Here is a 9,798-nt window from a genome sequence, read left to right as displayed (position 1 = left end):
AATATGTGAATGTTTAATACTGATGCTGAACATGAGCTATGTATCCAATGGGAGTGATCAATAATAGTTGCCATTGGCTGGGAGCTTACAACACAGCTGGCCTGTGGAAGTACTTTACACATATTCTACCAACAACTCTTTGAGATACTTATGAGTAATATTCGTATTTTATTGAGGAAATAATTGAGGCATAGTGAAGTTAAGTAATTTGATTAAGGTCAGGGAAAAACTGGACCTATTCATTAAGATAATGTGAGCTACTTCTTCCTCTCTGGGCTCAGACCTGGTGGGCGGCAACATGGCCGAATGCACCAAGAAGGTCAGAACAGTGGGTAAATAGGGGACCCGTTATGGGGCCTCCCTCAGGAAGATGGTGAAGAAGATTGAGATTAGCTAGCACGCCAAGTACACCTGCTCCTTCTGTGGCAAGACCAAGATGAAAAGGCGAGCAGTGGGCATCTGGCACTGTGGCTCCTTGGCGCCTGGACCTACAACACCACTTCTGCTGTCACAGCAAAGTCAGCCATCAGAAGACTGAAGGAGTTGAAAGACCAGTAGAAGCTCTGCCATTTGGAACATTGCTAGGCTATAATAAATGGGTTAATTTATATATATATATATATATATATATATATATATATATACACACACACACACACACACACACACACACATATATGTATATGAATGATAATGTGAGCTACTATAAAAAATAAACTCATAGCTCTTAGTAACTGAAAATAGAGTATTTCCCACATAAAATCCAAATGAATGATTGGTGGGAAGTCCTTCTCCACGTAGTGCTCCCAAGATCCAGGTCCTTCTATGTTGTGGTTCTAGAATCTTTCACAAGTGGCCTCCAAGGTCGCTATGATTTCCATCTTGGGGAGGCAGAAGGGGAAAGAATGTGAAGAATTACACAGGTTTTATGGGCAAGACCAGTGTGCATAGTATTTATGTTAATATTCATTATCAAACCTGAGTTATGGCCATACCAGAATGCAAGGGAGGCCAGGATGTAGAATCAAGTTGTGTGTCCTATTTTCAGCCCAGTTTCCATAGAACTGAATCTTTTGACCAACACTACTATCATTTAATTTGAATTAAAAATGCAGTTGATCTGGGCACCTGGATGACTCAGTCTGTTAAGCTTGATTTCTGCTCGGGTCATGATCTCAGGGTCCCAAGGTTGAGACCTGAAGTGGGCTCCAAGCCCAGAGTGCTTAAGATTCTCTCTCTCCCTCTGCTCTTCCTCTCTCCCTCTCTAAAAATAATAACATTACAGTTAATCCTTGAACAATGTGAGGGGTAGGGGCTCCGACTCTCTACACAGTCAAAAATCCACATATAACTTTTGACTACGAACAGCCTACTGCTAACCGGAAACCTTACCGATAACATAAACAGTGGTTTAACACATATTTTGCATGTGTATGTATCATATACTATACACAATACTTACAATAACATAAGCTAGAGGAAAAAATGTTAATGAGAAAATCACAAGAAAGAGAAAATTCATTTAGAATACTGTAATGGATTTGTCTAAAAAAAATCCACACATTAGTAGACCCATGCAATTCAAATTCATGTTGCTCAAGAGTCAGCTATACTTTCCTGTAGCTGGCATCTTTAATGATCTGTTTCATAAATACTTTATTTATTTGGCTCCTAAAACTACTTAGTATTAGATCAATGTCTTCCATTCACCAAAATTCGCTTTTTGGATCTGCCATCTACCGGGCATTACTATATTTCTCGACTTATATCTACCAAATATTAAGTCAACTAAGTAGACTGCATCCAAAATTTCATTTTAAAAAAACCATTTAACTGAAAAATAGCAAACAGCCAATAGCGACTGAATTTTTTTATTATATATTTTAGAAGCTTGTAAATCCAGCCTATGACATTTAGATTTGCCCAGAATTAGATTGTCCTTCAACTGAAATCACTTCTTTAAAATTGTTTTGGCCCCAGGCTGCCTTAGCTTGTTTGAACATGCAAAAATGTCTCAAATATCATGGGCAAACCATGTCAGAAATCAAATTAAGAACATAATACCCAGCTGCATCTGGTGCCAAATCTTCCCAAATGAGTTTTACTTAACAAGGCTCTGCAAGATTATCTGGAGTCTTGTGGGTAACTTTCAGTCATCTGATTCCTCTAGCTCTTCTATATTACCTTGTAGGAAGAATCAGGACTATCAGGTTGGTATTTTGTTCTTGGTAGAAGGTCCCTTGGTTACCATTCCACATTAAAAGAAGGGCTTGAGAATATTGAAAATTTCAAGTGGGTGACATTTTGGAAAAGATCACTCCATATGTCACAATACAGCGTCACGTTCTCCCCAGGAAGAACAGGCTCAAAACTCCATCTAAATAATGAATAAAAGTGAAAACTAAGAAGAAGAGTTCTTCAAGGTTAATCATGCTGTGTTTGATGGATGATTTTTTAGAAAAAGAAATACTGCTCAGGCAGCATTTAGTCCCATCGAGAAAAGAGAAGGTATCACATGAGGTCACAGAGACTCGTCTGTGTAGACCAGCTGTTCACCCTCAGAGTTTGGGCCCAGCTGCTACAGAATAGTCACCTTCCTCTAGATGGGAGGAGAAGAAGCCATATCAGCTATGCTGGGGCTGAGAGTTTCCTCCCTGTAGTAGGAGATGAGGCCAAGAGACACCTGTCCATACATAGAACATTGCCTTTAGGAACACTGAGAGAGAAAAAAAATCACTGTGAGAATCAAAGATAATTTTCAGATGTGCTATTTTTTTATCTTCAATTGTTGTTACTTGTTAGAAATAGTCGAAAGTGAGATTGGTTGAGATCTGGAAAGAGCTATATCACACTGCCATCTATCCTAGAGCTTCTGACATGCTGTCCTGGATTGGGCTCTCTGCCCGCCCTCATCAGTGTCATTGCACACTCTGTAACAAGGACACGGTTACTGTCTCAGGAAAATAGGAAAGAGTCACCATTATATAGTGGTGCTAATTGCTAATTATTCACATTGCTAATTCTGAATTTTTCATTGTTTCCCACTTGAATAATAAAAAATTTGTAATAGCTAACGTTAGCAGGCAACATACTGTGTATTCTCAGCCACAGCTGATCCTTAGCAAAAACAGGGAGAGTGAAAGGATGAGTGTTAATCACCTTTTATTCATCTTCCCAATTCCCGGCCTGGTGTGTCAGACAGACAACAGGTCTATTTCCAGTGTTGGCTACCGTAGCTTGTGACCTAAATGCCATAAAAGCTTAGTGAAGGGTGATACTGATTGAGGCACAAATACTTGTGGAAAATATCAGACAGGAGGGCTTGAGGCTGAGGTGTTCGAGGGGTACAGTTGAGCAGGAGGATACCTCAAATTCACTTTTCAAAATCATCTCCAATTCATTTGTTCTTCATGGCCAAGGCCGTAATCTTTAATGGGTATTCAATAGCTGAATCTCAGGTAAAAGCTTTATAATGATATCTGAAACTAATATTTAGTGATTAAGAACATAAGATCATATCACAATCTCATTTTTATATTCCATCAAGTGTCGTTCTTGTCATTATGAAAAAGAAGCAATTCCTGTCACTAAGCAAGTAATGTCTGGTAAAGATAACTGAGCCAAGCTCTGATTTCTTTTACCCCCTATTTTTATAGAATTGAGGAAATTCAAATAAGAGTTCCAAATGGCCTGATACCTTAATATCTTTTTATTAAGATTTAATGATCATTTTTTGATTGTACAACGAAGATAGAGATCATTGGTTTCCCTATTAGAAATGATCATTTGTAATAGATTCTATGGTCATCGGCCCTGATCCTTTCTTCAGGGCTATGTAGTCATGTCTCAGTTATTGGGAATATGGCTCCTCATAGCTGAAAGTTTTGCCCCTTGCTAGAAATTTTTCCCAGGTGGCCATTGCCTTCTCAAAGTAACATTCCCTTCTGGGGGTAGCCCCAGTCAATGTCTGGTTGATGCAGTTATACAAAATTCTGGCTCCATTGCCTAAATTTAGAATAACTCTGAGGGTCTTTCCAGTTTCAGGACACCTCCTGAGGTCTTTAGAAGCACCCATGCCACCACAGTCAGCTTCTCTATCTAATCTTGCTTCCGTCACTTCCATGCAGATATACCTGAGAGCACTCCCCAATAAACTTTGTGCAGGCAAAATCTGTCTCTAAAAATTCGATCTAAGAAAATATTCTTTAACATTTTGATATATTTTCCCAGGGTATGTTTTACAAAATTGGGATCACACTAAATACACAGTTTTGTATTGTTTCTTTTTTGTTTAATGATATATTTTGAGCATTTTTATTTTATTGATTCTTTCTTAAGTATGTGTTACTTAGTAATTTCATCACATTTCAATAAATGATATGCCATAATTTATTTAACCACTGTTTATTCAAAATTGTCTCCAATTTTCCCATATTATAAATAATACTATGATGACATCAAATAGTTTTATACATAAAGTCTTTGACCATTTCAGATTATTTTATGAAAATACGTTCTTAGCAGAAGAATTACTGAGTCCAAGAATATGAACTCTGTTAAGAAATTTCAAATACGTTGCTAAATTGCTTTCCTGAAGTATTTTTGACATTGTATTTTTTCATGGACTTACATTTCCACTATCACTTAGGATTGTATTGGTCTCACCACGTTCTTGCCAGAGTTGAGTACTTATTATTATACTTAATTCAATTTCTGGCAGAGTTCTTTAGCACCAACTTACTATTCTTGGATTGAAGTCTAAAACTGACCTTTTCATCCAACTGTATATGTATGGTCTCCTCTCAGATTCCTATACACTTGGTCCTCACTACTTCAGTACCCTGTTGGGGGCCCTGTCATAAAATGTGCATATCGATGTCATGCTGAGCAGTTCCCTTTAACCTTAGATGAGTTATCTGTGGTGACTTTGATTATTAATTTCCTGTTCTTATTAATCTATCTTCCCTAACATGTAGTATGGATCCCCATATGTGACACATGTGCAATAAAAATCCTTTTTAAAATAATTTATTGTCAGTGGCCATTCATCAGTTTGTCAATTCTATAATTTGCCCACTTTGTGTTTCAAAGAACCAGTGTAAGACGCCAAAGTCGCCAATTTGCTAACTATAGGTCTTCCTGCCTTACGGAGGCGACTATAAACTATTGTGATGGGCAAGTCCTTTGTTGCTAATGTATCTTGTTTTCTATTTTTTGCCTTGAGACCAGTTGATTGTTGGTGCTTGAAGAGTTCAAAACAGAAGCCCCGAATACTATGATTTTCTCATTTATTTACTTATCTTAGTATATTAATTTCTATAAATTTATGATCCTAAAGCCATGCTCTTGGACTTATATATTAGTAATAATGAATGCATGTTTAATTTAGTTGGGTAAATATCCAGTGATACTTGTTTGGCAACTAAGTAAAATCTATTTTGAGTGACTCACGTCTGCCGGTTTATACCTGAATAAGATTAATGAGCTAACTAAATTGTGGTGGCTGTGTTCTCCAGAACACATGGAATTGTATTTTAAGTAGCCCCGACTAGATTCTCCTCATATGTGTTTCTCATTCAAGGGGAAAATCCAAAAATCTGCTCTGTTTACAAGAACATCAAATTGTAATTTCCCAACCTGATTCAGATCTCCAGTTTCTAGACACTTATTGAGCTTTTTGTAGAAAATTCATATTGGCTAAAATCAATGAAGCAATTCTAAAACCCCTTCACAATACCCTTTGGTACAAAATAATTAACTCGGGGGCCCTAATGTTTCAGTGAGTAAGCAGACCAATTTTCTCATGCAACACTCAAATCTCTGAAAGTGCTGGGTAGTAGAAATTCATTTTTGAAAGCCAATGTTGGATCTAGGGTATTTTTATTTACAAATTTAGCAGTGGTTTATATGACAGTAAAATGAATTTATAGAGCAAGAATTTCCACTCCCTTCAATCCGTGAGGAATAGAAACTCCCGTGGGTCATTTTGTGATAAATTTAAGATAGGTAGAAGTTTAAGAGCAAAGAGAAAGTGAGGAAACTCAAGGAGAGGAATTATAATCATTTTCTCAAAGTGACTCCTGTGAGTCTGCAAGCACCAAGATTAAATGCCTTTACTGTAAACCCCTCAAGGCTCTCTTTCTTGATTTCCATGCAAATAGAAACAGAGGCAAGAGAGAAATGAGTTGTCTTCAATAATCAAAACAAATCAAAGTGCTGGTGAAAGTGAGGGTAGAAAATATAGACAGCATCTCCATCCCAGAAGTGTATATGGTTGGAATCATAAAATCAAGAAACAATTACACTTTATTAATGTAGGCCCATCAGTAGAAAATCTTTCAAGAGCAGATGACTGCAATTTAATAAGATAAGGCTTCATACTTCAAACTCTTGCAAGGAGAGGTGTGAGGCAAATCCAAGATTGTATTACGAATGTTTATATATTTCCCCATATTGGTAAAATTTTAGAAAGATGCTTAAAACAAGAATGTGATATGATTATAGAATGTAAGTTCACTAGCTGTTAGAATCAGTTAGGTAAAAACTGTGTAGACACCAGTATGAACCAATATAGTATTCTGTGGGGGATACACCTAAATATGAAATACTAGTTAAAAGATTGAGTTATTTCTTAAAGCTTTGGCAATTATGAAATAATTGCTTGCTCACTTGAAGAATTTATATTACTCAAATGCATGATAAATATTATGATTCATTTAAACAGTACCCTAAAACATGACCAAATTTATTCATGACTTACTGTGTCAGAACACACAAATAAAATTTTGTTTGGTGGAAATGAGTGGTTAATCATGGTGAACTCACTAGAACCTGCTAACCTTGGTTCCAATTGACTATCACCCATCTGAACCTAACGCATTCTGAATTTGCAAACTTTTACCAGTCATTCTTTAATATCATTACTGTCTTTTTAAAGTCCATATAAACCTATTGCTTTTAAGTGTTTCTTATAGGGTAAAATAAAAAAGAAATAGGGATATTTTAGGAAAAAAAAATTCCTTCTCTCTTAACTTATCAAATTACTGTAAGTGTCCACTATTCCCCTAGGAAGAGTTGAAAACAGTTATATTGACAAAGAAAAATCTAAGTATACCAAACTATCTTTAGAGAGAAAGAATTTGGAGGATTATAAAAATAATTTAGATTCTTAGATGTTATCTGAGATGCAGCATTCTCCTAGGATTGACCTTTCAAGAAACCCAGTAAGTGTGTTCCTCCAAAGAATCAGAAGGTTATATGTTCCAGGAAATCAGAATGAAGATTAGAGGGGAGATTTAAATGTGGGGAATTTGGGATGCCTGGGTGGCTCAGAGGTTGAGCACCTGCCCCTGGCTCAGGGTGTGATCCGTGGTCTTGGGATCAAGTCCCACATCGGGCTCCCTGCCTGGAACCTGCTTCTCCCTCTGCCTATGTCTCTGCCTTTCTCTCTCTGTGTCTTTCATGAATAAATAAATAAAATCTTTTTAAAAAATTAAAAAAAAATAAATGGAATTTGTTTGGAGCCCTCAACTGTCAATTGAAAACACTCTACTGTATCTCTAGGTAGACCTAGAAAGTTGGGTCTTGGTAAACTTGCTTTGTCAACCCCATCTTACTTAGTTCTCCACTCAGAATAGAACATGTCAGCCATCAGGAATTAAACTATTTGGGAAGATTAATTATAAGGCATTAATAACTTGGAATTTAATAGAATAGGAGTGGTGGTAGGCAAAATAATGACCTCCAAAAGATATTCATATCCTAATCCCTGGAGCCTGTGAATGTATTAGGTCATATAGCAAAGGGAAAATAAGGTTGCAGATGAAATTATGATTGCTACTCAGCTGACCCAAAATAGTGAGATTATCCTGGATGGTCCAGTTGGGCCTAAAGGAGGCACAAAGTTTCTTAAAGGCAGAAGGATGCAGAAGAGTCAGGGTGAGAAAAGGATGACATAAGCAAGGTAAGAGTGATGCCATGTGAGAGGTACTCAACCTCCATTGCTGGAGGTGAAGATAGAAGGAAGGAGCCATGAGCCAAGGAATGAAAGCAGCCTTGAGAAGCTAGAGCAGATAAGAAACAGATTCTCCAATAGAGTCAACAAAAGAACACATCCTTTCCAATGCATTGTTTTTAGACCAGTGAGACCGCCCGTCTTCTGACGTATAAAACTGTGAGACATTAAATCTGTATTGTGAAGTCACTAAGTTTGTGGTACTTTGTTACAGCAGGAATAGGAAATTAAAATGAAGAGTTTTTGGTATTGAATGCAGGATGCCGCTGTAACAAACACCTAAACATGTGGAAGAAGCTTTGGCATTGGGCAGGGGGAAGAGAGCAAAAGAAAAGAAGGATAGAAAAATGCCAAGGATGCTGTAGACTGTAAACTGAAACACGAACGCTCATGGTTCTGCTAGTGAATGTGTAGAAGAAAATAAGAAATATATTCCCAGCAATGAAAGGAAAGAGAACCCTTGTTCTATGGCGGCAGGACACCTAGAGTCCTGTCCTGCAGTCCTGTGGAAAGCAGAACTTATAAATGATTAAATTCAGGAGACTTCCAATCATTGCATTGAAGGTATGGCCTCTGTCTCCTCATTGTTTGCAGTAAAATTTGAAAGGAAAGACAAAAATGAAGGAAGAACTGTTAAAAAAAATAAGTAAAACTTGATGTGTGGAAAATTCTGAGCCAATTCTTCCTGCAAAAAGTCAGCGTCCAGCCACACAAAAGGCTATTTAAAGAAATTGAAATTAGATCCCCTCAGCCATCTCAGCAGAAGCTAAAGACAGGAAGGATCACCCAGGAAAGATCTGTTGAGAAATCTCTTGTCTGATAGCATGAATCCTTGTGACATACATGGAAAATCCACAAGTTTCCTCCCAAGTTCTTATCAGCAGAAACATTACCACCTTGAATTGAGAGGCAGAGAGAATTCAGTTGTGTCTGCAGGAACGTGCCAGACAAACATTGGAGTTGACGTTTGTTTTAAGTAGAATTCACCTGGAAATGTCATAGCTTAGTTCTTTCTGCAGTTGAAGGAGCTAGTAGATAATAGGAGTTCAATTGCCTTCTAAAAACAGTAACAAAAACAAAAACAAGACATTGGTGGAGAAAGGGAAGTGAGTTTATAAAAGTTTGTCTGATTATAGATTAGTGCTATTTCAGATAATAATGATCATGTGAGAATTCTGTGAAATATCTATGAAAGTTTTTGCTTTAACCAATATTAATAATTTCTTACGTTAACAGACCATCCAGGATGGGACTCTTCTTTAGTAGGTCCAATATGCAAGAATCTAAGATGAAAGAATATTTGTATACATATCAAAGATGTAATGACTTTACATTGCTAGATTTTTCAAGTGATGGACAATCATTGTTTAAAGGCCATTTAAGTAGAAGGCAATTCTTTGAAATAGTTCCACTTGTTTAAACTTCTCTCCTTCCAGTAATTGGATTCCTAACTAAAAACTAAACAAACTAACATTTGTGGTGGATCTATTATATCCCAGGTCCCATGCTTTACACAACTTGAATAAATTATCTCATACATTTTCACAAGACATAGAAAAATATGTACATTATCATCCCTATTTTTCAGATGAGGAAATTGAAGCACGAGGGAGTAAGGTAACTTGTGGTACTTTGTTACAGCAGGAATAGGAAATTAAAATGAAGAAATGGCAAATGTGGTGAATGGCAAAGCAGAGATTTCAATTCAGTTCTTTGAAATTCCAGAAACACAGTCTTTAGCTACACAATTATCCTTCTTTGTAAGCATTTGAACATTAACTGCT

The 9,798-nt window shown here is 36.9% G+C and overlaps 1 pseudogene; it reads left to right on the top strand.

Moving 5' to 3' along the window:
* The first annotated feature begins 298 nt into the window (after window positions 1-298).
* On the top strand, window positions 299-558 carry LOC121480792 (annotated as a pseudogene).
* Window positions 559-9,798: the final 9,240 nt, after the last annotated feature.

Source organism: Vulpes lagopus, chromosome 22 (genome assembly GCF_018345385.1).
Source record: "Vulpes lagopus strain Blue_001 chromosome 22, ASM1834538v1, whole genome shotgun sequence".
NCBI classification, from domain to species: domain Eukaryota; kingdom Metazoa; phylum Chordata; class Mammalia; order Carnivora; family Canidae; genus Vulpes; species Vulpes lagopus.
The sequence above is the reverse complement of the archived record's forward strand: the minus strand, read 5'-3'. Positions and strand labels throughout refer to the sequence as shown.